The sequence below is a fragment of the Pan troglodytes genome, chromosome 21, assembly GCF_028858775.2.
Source record: "Pan troglodytes isolate AG18354 chromosome 21, NHGRI_mPanTro3-v2.0_pri, whole genome shotgun sequence".
In the NCBI taxonomy this organism is placed as follows: Eukaryota; Metazoa; Chordata; class Mammalia; order Primates; family Hominidae; genus Pan; species Pan troglodytes.
The window spans coordinates 11736995-11759882 of NC_072419.2; the positions used below are offsets into that span (position 1 = coordinate 11736995).

Below are 22888 nucleotides of genomic sequence, written 5' to 3' on the forward strand. Positions count from 1 at the left end.
GGAGAGCACAGGCCTTGCAGGTCCTTTGGTGTGTGGTACATAAACGTGTGGTAAATAAAGGGATTAATCTGCAGAAAATTCCCTGCATCTCAGTAGCTCTCAAGTATGTCCAGGCCCACTTCTTTCTTTTTATTTTTGTAGAGACAGGGTCTCCCTATGTTGCCCAGGCTGGTCTCGAACTCCTGGCCTCAAGTGATCTACCCTCTATAACCTACCAAAGTGCTGGAATTACAGGTGTGAGCCACCCTGTCTGGCCACATTTTTTTTTTCTTTTTTCTTTCTTTTTTTGTTTCTTTGGTGACAGAGTCTTGCCATGTTGCCCAGGTTGGCCTTGAACTCCTTGCCTCAGCCTCCTGAGTGGCTGGGACTATAGTGGCACACCATTGCACCCGGCAGGGCACACTTTTCTAAAAGTAGAGGAAAAACCAGTCTTTCAGCTCTATGTCCCTCATTGTCTGATTTGTGTCTTTTGATCTCTAAGAGCAGTAATTTTTTTGTTGTTGTTGTTGCTGTTGTTTTTTCTTTTGAGACAAAGTCTCACTCTGTCGGCCAGGCTGGAGTGCAGTGGCATGATCTTGGCTCACTGCAACCTCTAAGAGCAGTAATTGTTATCTAACATGATCTTGAGCTCTTACAAAATTGTGTGGAAATGACCTGTTGAAGAGAGCTAGTAATGGGGCTGCTTTAACAAGATGACTTTGGATTCAAGTTATTGCAGCTGCACTCCCTTCCTGCCATTGCAACAGAAATATCTCCTCCTTAGATGCTGCAAAATGACTTGCTGGAGGTGGCACAGGTACCAGTGTGGCTGAGTTTGAAACCCAGGTGTCCTACTGTCTAAAGGGCCTTTTGAGGATGCCATGGTTAGGCTCTTATCAGCTTTATGGGGGCACTTCTCTCTGGGGAAATGAATGGGTCACTAATGCAGTTTAGTAGACAGTCTTCAAAATAAGAGGTCTTTGGTGCAACAATATGAAAGGATAAGGTTAAGAAATAGATCTAGGCCATCTGTTTTGTTACATGTGGAAACTGAGGCTCATGGAGACTGGTAGGCTGGCCAGATGTCTGATTGCTTCTGGCCAGTTTTTTTCCATGGGCTTAACTCTGACGGCATAAAAAATGAGTCTTTAGTCCCTTCAACTGTAGGTTTATGGTGTCCCATAAATCTGCTTCCAGTGTGAGGGTGGCATGTAGATGCCCTGCAATCCGTCCTCATTGCTGATCTTTTGGCACTTTGAGTAGAATCTCCCCCTACAATGCGGTTTGCACTGTGGTTGGGTCAATATCTGTCCCCTCTTGTGATTTTGGGAGCATAAAAGCCGCCTGAGCTTTGTTTTCTCACAGGGATGTCAGCCAAACACCCAGTTTTCTCTTGAACAGTTGCTATTTCTATCTCCTGTCTGTTCCACAGAATTCTCTGTACAGAGATTTTTTTTCAGCATGTACGCAGTGGTCTCTCTGTTGAAAACATACCACTAAGGAGTAACTGTTTTGAAAACTTACCAAGGACTGTTTCTTCAGAGGTACTAGTCTCTTCTAGGGACTTTTTTTTTTCTTTTCTTTTCTTTTTTTTTTTTCTGGAGACAGGGTCTTGCTGTGGTCACCCAAGTGCAGTGGCACGATCATGGCTCACTACAGCCCTGACCTCCTGGGCTCAAGCGATCCTATGAAATGGTGCCAATTTCCATTTCCATGAGTACTATTTGAGTATAGTATACTAGTTTTCTCCAAACCTGGCCCATCAACCTGATGTGAGAAAAATTGTTTCTCATGGCTGTTTTATTTTTTATATCATGGATTATTAGTGAGGTTGAATATTTAAATATACATGCTATTTGTATTTGGTAAATGGCTTTTCTTTTTTGCTAATTTTCCTATTGGCATGTTCACATTTTTCTTATTGACTTGTAAGTTTTTTAAATAGTTAAAGAAGTTGGACCCTTTGTTACATGCTGCAGATTTTTCTCAATTTGTCATTTTTAGTGTTGTTCCATTTGAAGTGTTATTTTGGCTAAACCTATCAGTCTTCCTTTGTTTCTGCCTGTGATGACATGCTTAGAAGGGCCTCAGTCCTCCTCTCCTTGCTTCCCCCACCATATAGGTACTCAATTTATATGTTTAGTTTATTTTTAGAAATGGGGTCTCACTATGTTGCTCAGGCTGGTCTCAAACTCCTGGGTTCAAGTGATCCTCCTACCTCGACCTCGCAAAGTGCTGGGATTACAGGTGTGAGCCACCATGCACAGCCTTCTCCTAGTGTTTTTTGTTTTTTGTTTTTTTGAGACGGAACGTCGCTCTTTCGCCGAGGCTGGAGTGAAGTGGCGTGATCTTGACTCACTGCAACCTCCGCCCCCCGGGTTCAAGTGATTCTCCTGCCTTAGCCTCCTGAGTAGCTGGGATTACAGGTGCCTGCCACCACGCCTGGCTAATTTTTATATTTTTAGTAGAGATGGGGTTTCTCATGTTGGTCAGGCTGTTCTCGAACTCCTGACCTTAGTTGATCCACCCACTTCGGCCTCCCAAAGTGCTAGGATTACAGGTGTGAGCCACTGCGCCTGGCCCTCCTAGTATTTTTATAGTTTGCTTTTGACATTGAAATCTTTCATCCATCTGGAATATCTTTTAATGGGGTGTGAAGTAGAGATCTAAAATGTATTTTCTTAAAGGAGCTTAAAAAACGATCCACTTTTCAAAGTGCTGCCACTGTGATAACTGAGGAGGGCTTGGGGCAGGGTGTGGCTTTGTGTTGGCTGGCTGCTCAGCAGGGCTGACCATGCAATGACCAGCTGTCTGCCTGTGTCCATTTCTAGAAACAGGCTCACTGGATTATCAGAAGCATTGGCCCTTATTTTACCGGGATGAGCAAACAGACCTGCAATTCAGTAACTTGACATGTTGGAGTTTGAACCCAGGCGTGCTGAATCTCAGTTCCATGTTCTTTGCGTTACAATTCTGCCTTCCTAGCTTCCTGGTCTCTGCCAGTCATTTTTCTCCCACGGGTTGGCCAAAGAGCCCCTAACACAGGGAAGACTTGCAAGTTTCTCAGGGTCAGCCAGCAGGGCCATGAGGAGTGGGGCAGCCCTTGCCTTACTTTGTACCCAGTCTCGGAGAGAAGGGGAGGTGACAGGGGCCACTGGGTTCCATGGGGCCTGCAGGCCAAAAGCAAGGGCACCCTGGAGCAGTGCAGGCCTGTGTGGCACAGTGCCCTCATCCCGAGGCCCAACTCAGCCCCAGCCCCAGCCTCTGCTGTGGAGCATTCCTGACGCTCCCACCCCATTTCCTCATCTCTGTCTCCTCTCTAGGCTTCTTTGGAAATTGACTGTCCAAACCCTCATTAGGTGCTGTCTCCTCAGCAGATGGTCTCTGGAGTCAGGTTTTTTGTCTTAGATTTCTGTAGCTCCCACGTGATTCAGTAAAGGCATGTTGATTCATCATAGGGTTCCTGGCAGAAGGGCAAAACTATCAGGGGAACAAAGTAGCCAGAGCTCACATGCTGAGCCACCTTCTGACTTGGTCAAGAACTCCTTGCTGGTCAGACCTGGCTGTTCCTAGCACGTATGGTTGTCAGGAGGTTGAGTTGGTACTAAATCAGCTGTGAAGATTAGCAACTGCCTGGGCAGTGAGAACCAGGCCTCTGATTTCGGGAGGAATTTGTTGTGCAGCAAAATAAAATATTGCCATGTGTTTATTTTTAGTGTTGAAGTGCCATCTTAAGTTGACAGTGTTAATGCTACATTAACATATGATATACTTAGTATCAGTCCCAATATTTCATTAAAGAGTACTTAGAATTTATAAAACTGTAAAAGTAAAACTGATGCAAGTGTACCAAGTTTGGACACATTAGAGAACATGAAGTAAAAATCAAATTTGATACAAATTAAACGCACAACATAAATTACCATTCCTGTGTAGGCTAGTAGATAAAATTTAATGTTTACTAAGATGTACTAAATTACATTTACTTCATTTACTACATTTAATTCAAAGTTAAAACTAAGATTTAAAATGCAGTGATCAGTGGGCAAGGTGGTATGTACCTGTAGTCTCAGCTACTTGGGAGGCTGAAGTGGGAGGATTGCTTGAGCCCAAGAGTTCGAGTCCAGCTTGGTAAGATAGCAGGATCCCATCTCTTAAAAAATAAATAAGTAAAATTTTTGTAGAGATGGGGTCTTGCTGTGTTGCTCAGGTTGGTGTCGAACTCCTGGCCTCAAGCAGTCCTTCTGTCTGCACCTCCCAAAGTTCTGGGATTTCAGGCATGAGCCACCATGCCTGGCCTAGACTCCATGTCTTTTTTTTTTTTTTTTTTGAGACGGAGTTTCGCTCTTGTTGCTCAGGCTGGAGTGCAATGGTGTGATCTTGGCTCACCACAACCTCTGCCTCCCAGGTTCAAGCAATTCTCCTGCCTCAGCCTTCCGAGTAGCTGGGATTACAGATATGTGCCACCATGCCCAGCTAATTTTGTATTTTTAATAGAGACAGGGTTTCTCCATGTTGGTCAGGCCAGTCTTGAACTCCCGACCTCAGGAGATCCGCCTGCCTCAGCCTCCCAAAGTGCTGGGATTATAGGCGTGAGCCACTGCGCCCGGTCTGACTCCATGGCTTTTTTAAAAAAACAAACAAAAAAACAAAAACAGGCAATGATCTTTTAAAATATGCATCGTTGGTGACATTGATACAAGTATATTTTTGTTCAAGTTTTTTTTTTCTTTTTTTCCTGGTGCTGATAAACTAACTAGGAGTAGGGGAGTGATGAGAGCACTGAACTGCAACTCTTTCCTCTTAAGCTTTCATCTCTAAAGAATCCCACCTTTTGTTTGATAACTTTAAGGATTTCTTTTTTTGGCCAAGATTGCAGCCTTTTAATTGCTAGTGTCCTATGGTTTTTGTTTCAAAGACAGCATTTCCTGTTTATCTTGGTGTACTTTCGTTTCATCTTTAGTTTGGATACTCTTTGAACTGGCATAAGAATTAGTCTCCAGGCAGGCCAGGTACGGTGGCTCACGCCTGTAATTCCAGCACTTTGTGGGGCCAAGGCGAGTGGATCACTTGAGATCAGGAGTTTGAGACCAGCCTGGCCAACATGGTGAAACCCTGTCTCTACTAAAAATACAAAAAATTAGCCAGGCATGGTGACACACACCTGTAATCCCAGCTACTCGGGAGGTTGAGGCAGGAGAATTGCATGAACTCGGGAGGCAGAGGTTGCAGTGAGCCAAGATCGCGCCATTGCACTCCAGCGCGGGTGACAAAGTGAGACTCTGTCTCTCACACACACGCACACACACATGAATTAATCTCTAGGCAGAAACTTTGCTTTATTGATTGGTTTTCTTCCTCCTCTTGAGGATTATGGAGGAAAAGAAGAAGCCTTTTAAATGAGGACAGCTTGGTGTGGATAAGTCTCAAAATATAAGTGGAGTAACTGGAAAAGCATGCCATTTAGTATGCATTTGTACCACACGGGCATTGTGGCTTTGTGTTTTAGGTTCTCATCTGTAAAAGGTCAGCAATACTATGTCTCCTGTCCCTCCTGTTTTGTCCCACAATAATAGCCGGCTTTTGTGTAGTTTAGTTTACAATATTTTGTCTGGATTGTCTTGGGGCCTTTGGGGCTAGTTTTGAACTCTGATCCACAGGAGTAAATACAACTTACAGTGTGTCCCAATACCACCTTGCATGCACAGATCACTTAGAAACAAAAGTTTCAGGAAGCAGTACTTACTATTTGTAATATATTCAGAAGTTTTCTTTTCTGTTAGAGTCTATCTTATACTTTTTATGTACACTTTTTATTAAAGTATAACATATGTATAGAGTGCGTACATATCATATTTTTACAATGACTTTTCATAAAGTAAGCACATCTCTGCAATCAAGATAAAGCAAAATGGCACCAGTCCCTGGGAAGCGTCTCTCCTGATGTCTCCTAATCACTGCCCCCACTCAGGGGAGCCACTAGCCTGACTTCTGGCTCCATATCTTATTTTATATTTTGCTAGTTGTGACCCACTGAATTGATTTCAAGACCCGGTAGGTCTCAACCTATAGTTTAAAAAACACAACCTTGTTTTATTTTCCCAATAACTCTTAGGAGTTCCTTTTTATGGACGAAAAAGCTAAGGCCCAGTGGTCAGATTTCTCCCAAAATCATATAGCTTGTACTGTTTGCTTTTTCCCATGCATTTGAGCTACTCTTCCTGAGATGAGGAATGACTTGCTTTGGAAAGACAGTTGCAGCCCTTTTTGTTTTATGTCTTGTTTATCACTCTCCCTTAATGTGTTTACAAGATTGATATTCATTATTAATGTAGCTTTAGTGAGTTCCTGATCTTACCATTCTTAAGTACTGAGAATGTTTTTGGTTTGTGTTTTTGTGACTGAGTCAGAGACATTTGCTTTTGCTTTGGAGATTTGTGGCTTGGAAACTTTCATGATATTTGTCTTTGGCCTCCCCCAATAGGATGAAGCTCTTCAGGTGGCATGCAGGTATGACAAATGATGACTGTGCACAGCTTCCCACCTTCACTGTGCTGACCTGCAGTTCCTTCCTTGCCTGTAGGCTTTTCCTATAGAGAGATTTCTTTCCACCCCGTTCCCACCTCATGTCTCCCTTAGGCTTCGGAATACCTATGTGGAGGGCCTGAGTGCTAAGCTGTCCTGTCATCTGCAAGCTTGTCTGATTGTGAGATTGTTGTTCCCAGCCAGCACCTCTGGGAGTAGAAGTCCCATAGCCCATACCTGGAAACTTTTTCCCCAGCTGCCGAGCCTGGAGGCTCTCTTGGGCTGTGAAGTGTTCACTGGCTGTGGTAGTTCACAGCCGAGGCTTTCATTCTAAGAGCCTTGACCTTCTGGGTTCACCACCCTTGGTAGTTCTCTGCCTCTCTGGGAGAGAGGCAGCTTGGAAACACTGTCAGGGCAAGTATGTCCCAGGCTGTGTTGTAGGCCATGGGGATATAGCAGTGAATAAACAAAGTCTCTTCCACTCTGAGCATTCGTCCAAATGGAGGAGATAGACAAATGTGCAGTCATTTCAGGTGGTAGTGATGTTAGAAGAATAAAACTGGTTTTTCTTAATAGGATGTAGCCTTTTGAAGTGCCAGTGTCTGAAGGAGCATTCCAGTGTGCTGTCCAGTTGGCACAAAGGACAGATGTCTTTTTGTTTGTTTGTTTGTTTGTTTTATGAGACAAGGTCTTAGTCTGTCGCCCAGGTGGGACTGCAGTAGTGTGATCTTGGCTCACTGCAGCTTCCACCTCCCGGGCTCAAGAGATCCTCCCACCTCAACCTCCCAAGTAGCTGGGACTACAGGTGCGTGCCACTACACTCATTTAATTTTTGTATTTTTAGTAGAGATGTGGTTTCACCATGTTGCCCAGGCTGGTCTCAAACTTCTGAGCTCAAGCGATCTGCCTGCCTTGGCCTCCTAAAGTGCTGGGATTACAGGCATGAGCCGTTGCGCTCAGCTGATTTGTTCCGATTCTGCTTAGAGCATTTCCTGTTATTCAAGGGAAACAAATGGAAACATCTATAGACCTATACGTTCCATAGGGCAAGATTGAACCGCTTAGGACTCTAAAAGTTTTTACTCTGCCTACTTAGTCATTATCCCTGGCAGCACCTTTGCTGCTGTGGGAAATGCAACTCATTTATTACCACCCTCCATTTTATGGTGGTTCCTTGGAGGCACTCCCCCACCCCAAGTCATTTTAACCTTTGGGAACGGCTGAAATGCTGTGCTTTTAGTCATTAGTTGCATTTATGTAACTGTAGCTCTAAGGTTGTCTTTCCCACACAAATGCCAGCAAGCCAATATTGCAGGCCTTGTAGATAAAGGTTGACGGATTTCATTCTTTTTAAAAAATTACTCCTTGAGCTTTTAACAGGTTCAAGGCAAGGAGCTCTCAAGGTAAACAAAGATGAATAAGGCAGTCCCTACTTTTTATAATCTCAAAGTCTAAAATTATGGAAGGTGCCCTCTTACTGTAAATATAACTCATAAAAAATCATATGGGGGCTTTAGGGAGGATGTAGCTGTCTCCCTTCTGGCTTCTGTTGGCATTCCTTGGCTGTAGCCATGTCGATTTCTGCTCTGTCTTCACATTGCTCTCTCCTCTGTGTCTAATCTCCTGCCTCTCTCGTAGGGATATACATGATTATATTTAGGGCCCACATGGATACTCCAGGATAAATCCCTTCTCTCTTAGCTTAGTCATATCTTTTGCCATGTAAGGTAATACTGTTCTTGCCATGTAAGATAATATTCACAGTTTCCAGGGATTAGGAAGTGAATTAATTTTGTTGGGGGGAGTTTTCTGCCTACCCATAGACAGCAATCACAGGAGGTTTTTCTTAGTGGCTTCTAGGGATGTGAACAGAGAGGAGAAAAGACTGAGAGTAAAGGGGGAGATGAGGGAAGGGTGAGATGTAATCAGGAACAGGGAGCAGCAGTTTTGCTTGGCTGGAGCAGGTGGTGTGAGGGATGGACTGGGATGGATTGTGGAGGACCTCGAATGGGAACAGTTTGTCTAATTCATTAGGCAAAAATGAATGGGGGAGGGATGTAATCAGAGCTGTGCTTTTTGAAGATTAATATGGTAGTGTATGGAGAATAAATGAGAGAAGGGAGGAATTTGTGGAGATGCCAATTAGGAGGCCAGCTTAGTAGTGAAGGGTTGATCTGCAGGCTTCAGTAAGGGTGCTAGCTGTGAGAGTGGGAAAGGGTCTGCGTAGTGTGAGAACTGAGGAGGTGTGAGGGTAGGGGATTTGGCAACAGTGATGCGGACAGTGTTTTCCGTGGGGCACATTTCAGGGAGATTAGGGTCTTGAAGGAAAGCAGAAGGATGAACTAGTGTGGGTGGGAAAGATGGTGGTTGTTTTTGAACCCACTGAGTTGGAGGTGTCTTGTTGGCAGGTTGAAAGGTTGCACTGGAGCTTGGAGGAGAGGACATAACTCGTGTTATGGGAGCTGGTCCACAGAAGAGAGGCTGAATGGCAGGGTCAGCTCACTAAGGGGCAGTGTGGAGATACAGCCTGGGGGAGTTACTGGCATTTAGGAAGTGTGAGGAGGAAGAACTGAGAAGATGTCATTGGAGAGGATTCAGATGCAATTAATTGTAAATGCAGGCAGCCAGTCACATTGACTAAAAAGAAAAAAAGGAATCCATTGGCTCATGTAACTTAGAAGACTAAGGTAATTCTAGCTTCAGGCCTGGTTTAATCCAGGGGCTCAAATGTCACCAAGCTTTGGTCTCCCTCCATCTCTTGGCTCCCCCTCATGTTGGCTTCAGTTTTGGGTTTTAAATGGTAGTAGCTAGATGTAGCAAGATGTTGGCCAGCAGGTGAAAGTCCCATGGGAAAGGTCATGCCTTCCTCCTGGTGGCTCCAGAAGCACAGGAAATTGCTGTTACGTGTTCTTGTCATCTCTGACCTGGTCACTGTGGTCAAGGGAGCACAGTGCTCTGATGAATCAGGTCTAAATTATGTGCCTACACTTGGAGTAGGGGGTGGGAGGAGTACTCCAAAGCAAAATAAAGGAACCATTACTGCACAGAGTGGAACAAAGCTAGGTAGTAAGACACTAAATGTTCAGGGCACCAGGGATCTGGGTGGGAGTGGGAATGGTGGTATGCAAAGCAAGGATTGGTTGGATGCTACTGAGATGGCTGTGAGGATGCTGGAGAACAGTGTGTGGGGCTTGACAGTCAGCAGTTAATCTTTCAGGAAACGGTTTTCTGACACAGTGTAGGCTGAAGCCAGACTCAGGAAGTTTGGGAACATATGGTAGGTGCAGACTTTGTAAAATAGTTTGGAAGTAAAGAGGGGGAGAAGTGGATTGGTGGCTCCAGGCCAAATGGAGTTGAAAGAAAAATGGTTTTAGGACAAACATCTGAAGAGTGGAAAAAAATCTGAGAGAAAGGATCATGATGGTAGAGGCAGAGAAAGGAGGAGTTGATTGGCATAGGAGAGCACTGGAAGATGTGGGACCTGGGGCCTGGGCAGGGAAAGAGAGGCCATGTCTCAGTCTGTTTGGGCTACTATAATGAAACACCATGAGCTCAGTGGCTTATAAACAACAGAAGTTTATTTCTCATTGTTTTGGGGTCTGGGAAGTCCAAGATTATGGCGCCAGCAGGTTGAGTGTCTGGTAAGGAGCTGCTTTCTGGTTCATCCAGGGCTTCTCACTGAGTCCTTATGTGGTGGAAGAAGGATTGCTCTGGGACCTCTTTTATAAGGGTGCTAATCCCATTAATGAGGGGTTCAGCCTCATGACCTAATCACCTTCCAGTAGCTCCATCTTCTAATACCATTGAGATGGGGCTTAGGATTTCAGCGTATGAATTTTGGGGAGACATAAATATGCAGACCACAGTAGGCCAAGACTTCAGATTGGGGTAGGTGGCAGGCACTTATTTCAGTTCTTTCTGAAGGAGCTTGTTACTGACAGATTATCATTTTAGGTCCTTTAGTTCAAGCTTGTCTGACCCACGACCCAACACAAATTCGTAAACTTTCTTAAAACAGTATGAGTTTTTTGTTTTTTGTTTATTTGCTTGTTTTAGCTTATCAGCTATCGTTAGTGTTAGTGTATTTTATATGTGGCCCAAGACAGTTATTCTTCTTCCAGTGTGGGCCAGGGAAGCCAAAAGATTGGCTCCTGCTTTAGGTCTTTTTTTTTTTTTTTTTTTTTTAAGACAGAGTTTTGCTCTTGGTTGCCCAGGCTGGAGTGCAATGGCACAGTCTCGGCTCACTGCAACTTCTGCCTCTCGAGATCAAGTGATTCTCTTGCCTCAGCCTCTTGAGTAGCTGGGATTACAGGCACCTGCCACCACGCCCAGCTAATTTTTTTGTATTTTTAGTACAGACGGGGTTTCACCATGTTGTCCAGGTTGATTTTGAGCGCCTGACCTCAAGTGATCTACCTGCCTTGGCCTCCCAAAGTGCTGGGATTACATGTAGGTGTAAGCCACTGGGCCTGGCCTAGGTCATCATTTTTTAAACAACCCTGTAAAATCTCACCAAGATTTTTCACTTGTTTCCAGATTATAATGGAATCTGTTTGACTCTGGTCTCCAGGTTGTCAAATGACATATTTTCAGGATATAAGACTATAAGTAGACTTTTCTATTAACAGTAAAGCTTGTGAATCTTGGTTTGATATGTACAAACAGAGCCACCACTATGTACCCCAGTTTCTGGTTGGAGTGACAGAATGAGAACACAGCCAATTTCTGAGCAGCTGGCGGTTTGGGGACACAGTAGGAATTTAATACTGGGTGATCGTTGTATCTTACAAGGTGCATCCTCAAGTAGTAATAACTCATTTGTCAGAGATATATGGTGGTGTTTTGCAGTGATTTGCAAACTGTGTTCTCTGCTGATACGTTAGGGGTTCTCCAAACAAAATTTAAATCTGACAGTGAAGATGAACTGAGACTCCTTCCCGCTGTTATCTCAGCACAGGTGAGGGTGAGGCACTTGATGTCAGGAAAACCTTGCTTTAACCCATGTGTCTTTGCGATGGAACAGAAGGATAAGCAAGCCGCTTTGAAAATCAGATTGAATTTTTTTTTTTTGTAGTAAAGTTTTATCAAACATTTAAAACCTTTACAAACTTGACTAAATTTTGTTATTCATTTCAAATTAATATCAGAAATCTAATGTGTTACATTTTCTTTTTTTTAATATATATTTTAAATTATACTTTAAGTTCTAGGGTACATGTGCACAACGTGCAGGTTTGTTACATATGTATACATGTGCCATGTTGGTGTGCTGCACCCATTAACTCGTCATTTACATTAGGTATTTCTCCTAATGCTTTCCCTCCCCCCTCCCCCCACCCCACAACAGGCCCCAGTGTGTGACATAAATTTTATGTCAGATAATGTAGAACAGAGAAGCATCAAAAAATGACTCAATGATCTTGATAAATTCATTTGAAGATGAAATTTTGTTAAAATTTTATAGTTCAGTAATTTAAAAGTATATTATAGTTTTTTTCTTTTTGTTTTGGATGATTTGCATGTAAACAAGTGTAAGGAATCTTTGTAAAGCATCAGAAGAAAATTTTAGGTGTTTTGATGTTCATTAACAGACTATTAGCAAGATGTCAAAGGAATAATAATGCCTGTGCAGATGGTAACCGCTTTGTTCTGTTCCTCTTTTCCCCCAAAACAGATTTGTAAAAATTGTATTTGTTACATTATTCACAAACCTTTTCTACAAAATATATACCAAACTGGGTTCTTTTGAAAGATGTTTCTAGTAATTTTTAGGTCATTTCCATATATATTATGTGCAGTTTAAAAAGCAAACCAATGCTAGTTTGTTAAATAATTCCCCTGTTTTTACTTAAAAAAAATGGGGTTGTGCACCTGTGTAAAGTTTGTACATCTTAGCAGTATAAATTACTGACACATTTTAAAAAATGAAGTAAAAACTCAGAATCCTTGTGATTCAGTGCCCTTATGTTTTTAAAAAAGAGGGAAAAATAATGCAAGATTCAGAATATTGGAGTGGTTGACATGCCTTCTTCATTTTACTTTTTGACTGGCTGCCCATATGCCGATGATGATGAAGCTGAGCTGTTTGTGCCACTGCCATTTGATGCTGCGAGAATCACAACTGTTTTATCTGTTGCTGCTGCTATTAAAAGGCAGAGTAGTAACTGGCCACTGAATTAAATTTAAAAGAAAGGCAGGGGAGAGCCGGAATCTCTGCTGAGGATGGCTTTGCTCAGGTCTTTTCTTAGCCCTGCAACTACTTAACACTTCATATGCTTGCTGAAGGGGTAGGTCTGTCCTTGACTGGTTGAACCTTGTTCAGAATCCTGTTCACCTGGCTGTTGAGGACTAGAAGTTGTAGGTCGCTGAGGTGGTGTTGGGGGTTCTAGCCCCCTCCTCACAGTAGTAGGGGAACCAGAGTTTTGGGGAGCCTTAGCAGTTTTCTTCCTGGTTGCAGGTTGGGGTGGATACAGCTGTTAGACTGTCTGCATTGTCCAGTATAGTAGCCACTAGCCACATGTGGCCAATTAAACCTTTTCTTACTGTGGCTAAATATTATATATATCATAAAATTGATAATTTTAACCATTTTCAAGCGTATGGTTCTATGGCATTGAGTACATTCACATTGTTTTGCAACTGTCACCAGAACAAACATTCCAGAATATTTTCATCTTCCCCAAATGAAACTCTGTACCCATTAAACAACTCTCCCCTCTCACTCCCCCAGCCCCTGAAAACTCTGTACCCATTAAACAACTCTCCCCTCTGACTCCCCCAGCCCCTGACAACCACCATTCTATTTTCTGTCTCTATGAATTTGACTACTCTAGGTACCTCATGTAAGTGGAATCATATATTTGTCCTTTTGTGTGTGGCTTATTTCACTTAGCACAATGTCCTCAAGGTTCATCCATGTGGTAGCATGTGTGAGAATTTCCTTCCTTTTTAAGGCTGAATAATATGCCACTGTATATGTATACTACATTTTGTTCATTCCTTTGTTGATAGATACTTGGATTGCTTCTACTTTTTTGTTTACTGTGAATAAGGCTGCTATGAACATGGGTGTACAAATATCTCTTTGAGTCCCTGCCCTCAGTTCTTTTGGGTATATACCCAGAAGTGGAATTGCTGAGTCATGTGGTAATTCTATATTTGATTTTTTGAGGAACTGCCAGGCTGTTTACTATAGCAGCTGCATTATTTTACATTCTGACCAACAGTGCACAAGGGTTTCAGTTTTTTCACATCTTCTCCAGTACTTGTTATTTTGGTTTTTCTTTTTTCTTTTTCGAAAATAGCCACTCTAGTGGATGTGAAGTGTGTGGCAGTTTAAATTTAATTAAAAATAAATACATAAATTCACTTCCTTAGTCTCGCTAGCCACATTTTAATTGTTCAGTAAGCCACACACAGCTGTGGCTCTCATATTGGACAGTATAGAGAGAACATTTCCATTATTGCAGAAAGTTCTATACTGAAAAAACCTGGAGGTAGCAGTGGACCTGAAAGGGATTGATCCAAGCCCAGCAGAGTCCCAAGGATTCAATCATTTGATAACTGACACGTACATTGAGAGGCAATCCATTGATAACTGACACATACTTTGTGTAAGTAGTATAACCCAGTATAGACATAGTTTTATATTCTGCCTTTTTCATGTTGCTGCACGGTGTTTATAGTTGTCTTGTTAATAGCTGCACAGAAAGTTGATTTACCGTAATTTACCTAATAATTTTTCCTTGTTAGGGATATAAAACTAGTTTCTCCTTTTCAGTACTGCACTGGAGTATGCTCATTTCCCAGTTGTCTCCAGGCTTAGCCCTTCTGGTTTCTTCATCTGTTCATTTTATCGTCTTGCTCTTTTTTGTCTCCTTACTGTTTTAACCACTCTATTGGACGTACTTGGCCTCTAAGTAAAGTTTGACTAACGCTAACTAGAACCAGACCATGCCTGTGTTAATATAGCCTAAAATGCCATTAGCTATTTTTGCTGTTTGAACTGCTTGTACCATTTTGGGTCAAGTGCCTACTCCAAAACAGTCAAGGTGCACATTGCCTTAGGCTGGGGTAAATGCCTGTTCATGAACCTATCACTGTGGCAGAGGGGCAGAATTAAAAATAAGTAGACTGTACAAGCTGCTGTATACCATGAAATAGTTTATGGATTTTTAGGAGGGAACCAACTGCAATGTCCAGTACCCGGGGGAAGATGGGGAGATAAGAATTAAGGGTCGAACATCCCAAAATCAAAAATTTGAAATTTTCAAAATCTGAAACTTTTTGAGTGCCAATGTGATGCTCAAAGGAAATGCTCATTGGAGCATTTTGAATTTAGGATTTTCTGATTAGGGATGCTCAGCCAGTAAGTATAATGCAAATATTCCAAATTCTGAAAAGAACTCTGAAATGCAAAACACTTCCGGTCTCAAGCATTTTGGTTAAGGGGTATTCAATCGCTACCTCTCAGGTTTCTGGCTTATGCAGGGTATATAGACTCGCGTGCTGTCAACTGATTGACTAGGCAAGACTTCAGGATCAGTAGTTTTACGGACAATGTCAAAAGTGTTCTGTTTAGATGTGTTACTTTGAGATGCCTGTAAGAACTTTCTCGTGGAGATGTCAGTAAGTGGTTGGAAATACGAATCTGAAGCTTGGGGGAGAAGTTGGGGTTGGAGATACAAATGTTGGGGTCATTGGCATGAAATTGGTAATTAAAGCCAAGGGGCTGGATGATGATACCTAGGGAGAGAGTGTGGTAGGTCCAGAACTGAGCCCAGGGCCCATTCAACATTTTGAAGTCAGGTAGACTTCAAAGTCACAGGAGACTGAGAAAGAGCAGCCAGTCAGGTAGAGTGAGAACCTGATAAGTATGGTATGGAGGTAGCTGAGAGGAGAATGTTTCAAGGAGGAAATGGTCAACTAGATCTGACATTGCCAAGATATATGATAAGATGAATCTGTCTGATTTGGCAGCATGGAGGTTGTTTTATTTACTTATGTTTGAAGATGCACTTTAGTCTCCAGAGCCTAGGGAGATCATACTGTGGCCACATTGACTTTTCTTTGCTGGGGTAATGGATATTTGAAAGTAATTTGATGGCCAGGTACTGTGGCTCATGCTTATTCTCCCAGCACTTTGGGAGGCCAAAGCGTGAGGATCACTTGAGGCCAGAAGTTCGAGACCAGCCTGGGCAATGTAGGGAGGCTCTTTCCTTTTAATTACTGGTTTTCAAAAAAAGATTTGGTGTTTCAGCACCCTTCAAAGGTGGCCAAAGTAGTTTTTTTGTTTCGTTTTTATTTTTGTTTATTTTTTTGAGACAGAGTTTTGCTCTTGTTGCCCAGGCTGAAGTGCAATGGCTCAATCTCAGCTCACCATAACCTCCACCTCCCGGATTCAGTCGATTCTCCTGCCTCAACCTCCTGAGTATCTGGGATTACAGGCATGGGCCACCACTCCCTGCTAATTTTGTATTTTTAGTAGAGACAGGGTTTCTCCCTGTTGGTCAGGCTGGTCTCGAACTCCCAACCTCAGGTGATCCACCCGCCTCAGCCTCCCAAAGTGCTGGGATTATAGGCGTGAGCCACTGCGCCTGGCCAGTAGTTTCTTACAGTTATCATTATGAACTCATAAATTTTTATATACTTGGGTTTAAATCACTTTTTATTATTTTAATGCTCAAATTGTCCTATCGTTGGCCATTAGGAATCTTTCTTCAAAGACTTTCTCATTTTCAATTTAATTTTTTCCCCAGGTATCCTTAGTGATTTATCAAAAAGAGAAAGAAACTATTTAGCATTGTGGCTTTCATAATTTCTTCTCTTTTTTTTTTTTTTTTGAAGCAGAGTCTAGCTCTGTCGCCCAGGCTGGAAAGCAGTGGTGCAAACTCGGCTCACTGCAGCCTCTACCTCCCAGGTTCAAGCAGTTCTCTTGCCTCAGCCTCCCGAGTAGCTGGGATTACAGGTGCCCACCACCACGCCCGGATAATTTTTGTGTTTTTAGTAGAGACGGAGTTTCACCATGTCGGCCAGGCTGGTCTTGAACTCCTGACCTCAGGTGATTGCCCACCTTGGCCTCCTGAAGTGCTGGGATTACAGGCACGAGCCACCACACCCACCCCATAATTTCTTCTATAACTAATATGACACATTTGGGATTGAGAACACTGTTAATTCCATGTTCTTCAAGGGAGAAACATACTAGTTTCTCCCTTGAATAGTTAGAGTCTATTTGATTGGTACTTGATTCCATGATGGTTGGTTATAAACCAGGAATACTACAAAAGTGACAATATAATGTTCCAATATGGTAAACAGCCCCAGGGTGCTTGTCTGCCCACAGGAGTAGGGGAGGTTGTGGCATGAGACACTGGGGACATTTGCTCTCATGTCTACTTATTTTGTCTAGGAATCTTTGTAGAAAGCACTATTGTGAGGTGAGTGACAGTGAAGCAGGTACCAGATGGCGATTTATGATTTAGGGGCTCGTCGCATGTGGAGCCCAGCAGCTGTCCTGGTTCTGCTTCCTGACAGAGGTCTGGGGAGCACACTTGAGCCCAGTTTTGAGATTGCGAATATATTTTTCTTCTCCATCTTACTAGATCTTTTGGCAGTATTAGACATACTCCCTCCTTGGGAGAGCTTTATCTTAATAAACTGAAAAAAAAAAAAATTCCTTCCTTCCCCAGTAAGGCTGAAAACTCATTTTCCCTTAAATACTAAATAGAGGTGCCCGACTAAGGAACCGATAATAGAAGGACCCGTTGGACTCCAGTGGGGCTTCTGATTTTCGGTGTCTTTCCCCTAACCCTGGAAGACAATAGGAAAACAAGTGATGTCATCAGAACAGAGCCATTGGCAGAGCCTCCTGGGGACCTGAGTGGTTTTCTTGTCTCTGATAGTCTCTGTTCTGAATTAAGTAATGACTTGTGATGGAGGTTGGTACTTCCTGCAGCTATTTCATATTTATAGTTATATGCTTGCTGTTAGTAAACAGATGCATCTACTCCAGAAGGAGGCTTCAATGGGCAAGGTGGGAGAGAGTGTTGGGAGAAAGGATTCCTGATCATTCCTTGTCACAAAAATTATGGGTTTAATGTATGAGACTGGCAGTCATGCAGAGGTTGGGACTCAGTACAACTGTACGTATTTGAGTTAGAAAGCCTTGCATTCCTAGAAGCTGGATTTCAGACAGGATTTCCTCATCCTTTCTGAGACATACAGATTCTGTACTTTTTTTGGAAACCCCCGTATCGCTTAGGATACATTTGGCCACAAATGTCTAAGAAGAAGGGGAGATAAACAGTGGGACAGCTGGCTGCAGCCCTAAAATGCCTCCTCTAGTGCTACTGAGTGCAAAAATGAATTGTTGGCCTACGCTATATGTAGCCCAGCTATACCTGCCACTTTAGCAAACCCTGGATTCTCTCAGCATAATTGGCTGTGGCTGCCTATGCAGATGTGGTTCTAGGTGCCAGGCCAGGTGCTGGGGGTACAGTGGTGAGGAAGTCAACATGGCTCCCCCACAGAGATGATGGTCTCGAGGCGGAGACTATGCGGTGTGGGAAGCCGTCTTTTTTTGTTTTTTGTTTTTTTGAGACAGGGTCTTGCTCTGTCATCTAGGCTGGAATGCAGTGGCATGATCAGGTCTCACTGCAGCCTCAATCTCCTAGGCTTAGGCGATCCTCCCACTTTGGCCTCCCAAAGTTTTGGGATTACAGGCATGAACCATGGTGGGGAGCACTCCTAAGGAAGGACAGGGGCCGCTGGGACACACAGGCAGTTGGGGAAGATTTGGAGAGAAAGGGAACTCTTAAAAGATCAATGAAAATTTGCTGGAAGAGAAGTGGGTTTTAGTAGAGGGTGGTTTGCAGACTGTTTTAGGTAGGAACACAGGAGCAAAAGTCCTAAAGGTAAGAAAGTACAACCTGTTCTAGAAACTGACTCTAGTTCAGAATGGCTGTAAGAGATAAGGCTGGATGAGTAGATAAGACCCTGATCTCAAGGGGCTTGTATGCCATTTTGAAGACCTGTCATCTAGGTACTGGGGAGCTGTGGAAGGGGTTCAGGATGGAGAGTGACACAATCAGAATTTCTGGGAAGGTCCTCGTGCTGCAGTGGCGAGAGTGTAGGTGGGAGTGGACTCTAGGCTGAAGGTGAGGTAGCCAGTTAGGCTGTTGCAGTTACTCAGGAGGGATGATGTTGGCTTGAATTAAGGGAATGACAGGTGGCATAAGGAGTGGATGCAACTGAAAGCTGTTTTGGAGGTAGCATGAACAAGCTTGGTGACAGATCTACAAGCTGAGAAAGGAGCCACTAAGGGTGATGGCCACCTTGTTCTCTTGCAAATTCGGGGAAAGGGTACCATTTGCTAAGATAAGTCACATAGTAGAAGGAAGAGGTTTGTGGGAAGAGATGATGAGCTTGATTTTGGACACATGGTGAGTTTTAGGTGTCTGTGGAGACATCTAGTAGTTATTTGGATTTAGGGTCTGTAGCTCAAGAAGAGACAGCAGGGAGCATGAGAATGAATGGGAAAACTCAGGGAGAGTGGGAGGCAGCAGAAGAATAAGAGAGCTTAGGACCAACCCCAAGGAACCCTCAAATGAAGGGACAGGCTGATGAAGAGGCAGTTCCTAAGGAGAAGGCCAGCTAAAGATGCCTGGCCAGAGAGGCAGGCAACAACCCAGGGGGAGGTGCTGCTTGGAAGCCAGAGGAAGAGTGTTTTTCAATAATAGCATTAAAAGCTGCTGAGGGATTGAACGAGGTGAGGACTGAGTCCCTGGTGGGTTTCGTGACAAGGTCCTTGTTGACCTGGGAGAGCTGCTTCAGTGGAACAGGTGGGGTTGAAGTTGGGTTGTTGTGGTTTGAGGAATGATGCACAGCCAGGGAGGGGACATGAAATGTCGACAGCTCTTCCCAGAGGTTTACCCATGAAGTGGGGAAGAAAGTGCATTGGTTGGATGAGCTGTCAGAAGTTGTTTGTTGAGCCTGCCTAGATGGTTGTAAGTAGGGCTGTGGTGAGGGAGACAGATGAGAAGATGGAGAGGGCAATGGAGTGAGTCTCTGAGGAGGTGGGAGGAGAAGGCATGGCAAGCACATGGCTGACTCCGAGTGTGGCTGTCCTGGGGACAGTTGTCCTTTGCCATCAGTGTTGTGTCCTCTACCAAGTCCCCTGTGGTCCTTTGTAAATAGCTTTATCTGGAGACAAAATGGCTCACAGCCAGTTAGGTTTTAAGAAGCTGAATCTGCCACATTCATGTATTTTCTTGTCCTTTCTCTGAGTGCAGTTAACCTGTTAGAGATGCCAGAAGTGAAGCTGTCCATCTGGGTAGCTGAATACATTTTCTTTGAATCCCATTATTGCTGTGAGGCTTTTGAAGGACAGGGTATGGCCATACTGGGGATGACTGTGAACTCATTCAGAGTGGGGTCCTCCTTCTGTTTGGTGTTTTGTTCTGACAATTGAACTTGTCAAATGGAGTTAGTATTAGGGCTAAAATTATTTCTTTGTTATTGCCAACAATACACACACACAAATGGATGCTGTCACACACTGGTCAGATATATGTATATATATGTATATATGTATATTTATTTTCAGTAGGAACTCAGATGAAAGCCTACTTGGCTTTTTCATTGAGAGGGCCACCTAAGTCCCTGACACTTATTAAGGATAAACCCATCTCTGGTAATTTCTCTCCTAGGATCCTGTGTGAGTGGGGAGTTGCCCTCCCTGGCAGCTGGTCACAGGGCTTGATCTAGAAGATGGAGGCCATGGTATTCAGCAGAAAAGTTAGGCTTAGACTAATGACTTTCCTCCAGGAGAAAGTTGATAATTTGCATATAAAGCAGTGCAAAAAATTGTGTAGGTTATGAAGTTAGTCAGTGAAACTTGTGAATTTGAATGCAGTGTCAGTGGGAAAGGCAGAGTTGTTGGAGGCATAACCCACCAGTGCCTTGAAGTCCGCCTTTTAATGAAATTTCCTTGAAGAAGAAAGAAAAAGAGAAGAAAAGCTGAATGATGGTACTGCTTATTTTCTTTCCCTAGTTTTTAGTTCCTCTTAGGCGAATATGAACAGAATATTAATATGTTTTCTTTAGTGCAGTCCAGAGCTGAGTCATTATCTGGTAAAGAAATGGGGTATGGAGCTGGGTATGGTAGCTCACGCCTGTAATCCCAGCACTTTGGGAGGCCGAGGCAGGTGGATCACCTGAGGTCAGGAATTCAAGACCAGCCTGGCCAATGTGGCAAAACCCTATCTCTACTAAAAATATAAAAATTAGCCGGGTGTGTTGGCGGGCACTTGTAATCCTAGCTACTTGGGAGGCTGAGGCAGGAGAATCGCTTGAACCCGGGAGGTGGAGGCTGCAGTGAGCCAAGATTGCGCCACTGCACTCCAGCCTGGATGACAGAGCAAGACTCTGTCCCAAAAAAAAAAAAAAAAAAGAAAAGAAAAGAAAAAAAAGAAATGGGGTATAGGGTAGGATAGGTTCCACCAGTGTGGAGCCTGACACAGTGCCCAAGGGATTCTCTCTAGCCATGGGCACAGCCACACTTTTTTGGGTCAAACACTGACCATCACTACTTTGGGTGTCAGAGTCTTGAGAAATATCCAGGTAGGAGGGTGGGCCCCTGGCACCAAGTGAAGACCGAAAGGGAGCCTCAGAAGGATGCTGTCCAGGAAGCCTCCCACCAGGCTGGCAGGAAACCCAAACAGCAGGGTTTTCTTCCCAGAGAGTTGATAGTGAAAATGAGTTCCACAAATGCTGTTCTGGACTGAGCTAGGTCCCTCCCCAGGAAAAGCCAGACCTTAACCACAAGGAACATCCCCTCCTGCCCACTGCTCCCTCTGGCCCTCCCTCACTGCTTTCTCTTGCTTCTGTTGTGTTCTGATCTTTGGGTCAGTGCTGGGTGTGGGGAAGCTTCTGGGCAGTTGGTGGAGAAGCTTTCTGAGCATGAGTTTCTCCAAAAATGCTAATGGCTCTTAACTGAGCCCCTGGTACACAGGACACTCCATGTGTCCTTCATCCTAAGTGCTTCTGCCTTTCTCTAGAGGGTCTGTGTAAACCAAAAGGGGTGGGCCCTCAGAGGAGCTTTCCCCCTTCCTTTAAAGCAGCACTCTTGTTTCCTGTTTATACCAGCACTACAGCCCCCTTGGGAAATGGCTGAGGAACTGTGGGAGGCGGTGGTTGAGAGAGAACCTGAGAGGGTCTGCCCCACCTGGCCTCTGTTCCCGGCCCTCGGGATTGAAAGGGAAGGAAGGAGGAGGGGTGCCTGGGAGCTGGGTGGATATGAGTCAGAAGAGGCAGGGCAGCCTCTCCCTGCTGTGCTGGTCTCAGTACCCACCAGGAGTGAGGCAGGAGTGGACGCTGGTCTGGTCCTGCTGCCAGGGCTGCTGCAGGGGCACCAGTCAGGCACACGAGCAGGAAAGTGGGTACTATCATATCTCAGTGTAGTCTGGACACTTTGGTCCATCATAGGTCAAGTAGAATTAATTAGCTCATTAGTTCAACAAATCTTGGGGCACCTGCTATGTTCCAGGCACTGCTTAGTGCAGTGGTGAACAGGTAACTCCTGGCCTCTGACACACCGCCGTGTCTGACATGTATATGGTGTTTTTACCATGTTCCCAGTTTACACTCATGAACACATGCATATGTCTTGATAATGCCCATTACAAAGCATACATGGGAAAGAAAAGAAGAATGAGGTAAGTAGAGATGAGTTCTAAGATTTCCTCCCACACTTTGGCAGATGGTTCAGCTTCAGAGTCTGCTAGCATGGACTGTTGCTTTAATGGGTAGCTTTTGTGTTTCAGACACCACCTTACAGTTTTGAGTCGGGGCTACCAGTGTGAAAGAGCTTGAAGCAAGGTAGGCAAATGCTGTGCCCAGATCATTTATTAGCACTTGGCCCCAGCAAGGCCTGATGCTCTCCTTGGGAAGGGTGCCCAGCTTGTCTGGGGTGGGTGTTTTAGGGTCTCGTGCTTCTGTCCTGTGTGCTGTGGTCAGGCTACTCAGGGGAGTGCGGCAGGCACCTGCTGCTATTCAGTACTTTATAGTTTTCATAGCCTTTCATCGGGGTCGCATTGGTCATCCCAACAACCTTCCGAGACAGGGATTCCTTCGCCACTGAAGACCAGAGGATGGAGGCCTGTGCTGTGTGTCATGAGTGTCAGAGATGGCCCTGGGCCTTGCTTTCCTGGACTGGCCACTGCCTTATTCTGCAGAAAGTTTTTCTTGACATCTCCCCACCTCGCTGTGCCCCAGAGGAGCAAACTGATGAACGTGTTCAACATGTACCACCTTTCTTGTGGGAAGGAGCATGGGTTCCAGGTCCCTGCCTGCTTCCAGACCCTCTGTGGAAGCTGCCGCTGGC

General features: G+C 44.2%; 1 protein-coding gene across 8 annotated transcripts in view; it reads left to right on the top strand.

Moving 5' to 3' along the window:
- CDS2 (CDP-diacylglycerol synthase 2) overlaps window positions 1–22888 on the top strand; it is a 66065-nt gene that overhangs the window by 20864 nt on the left and 22313 nt on the right.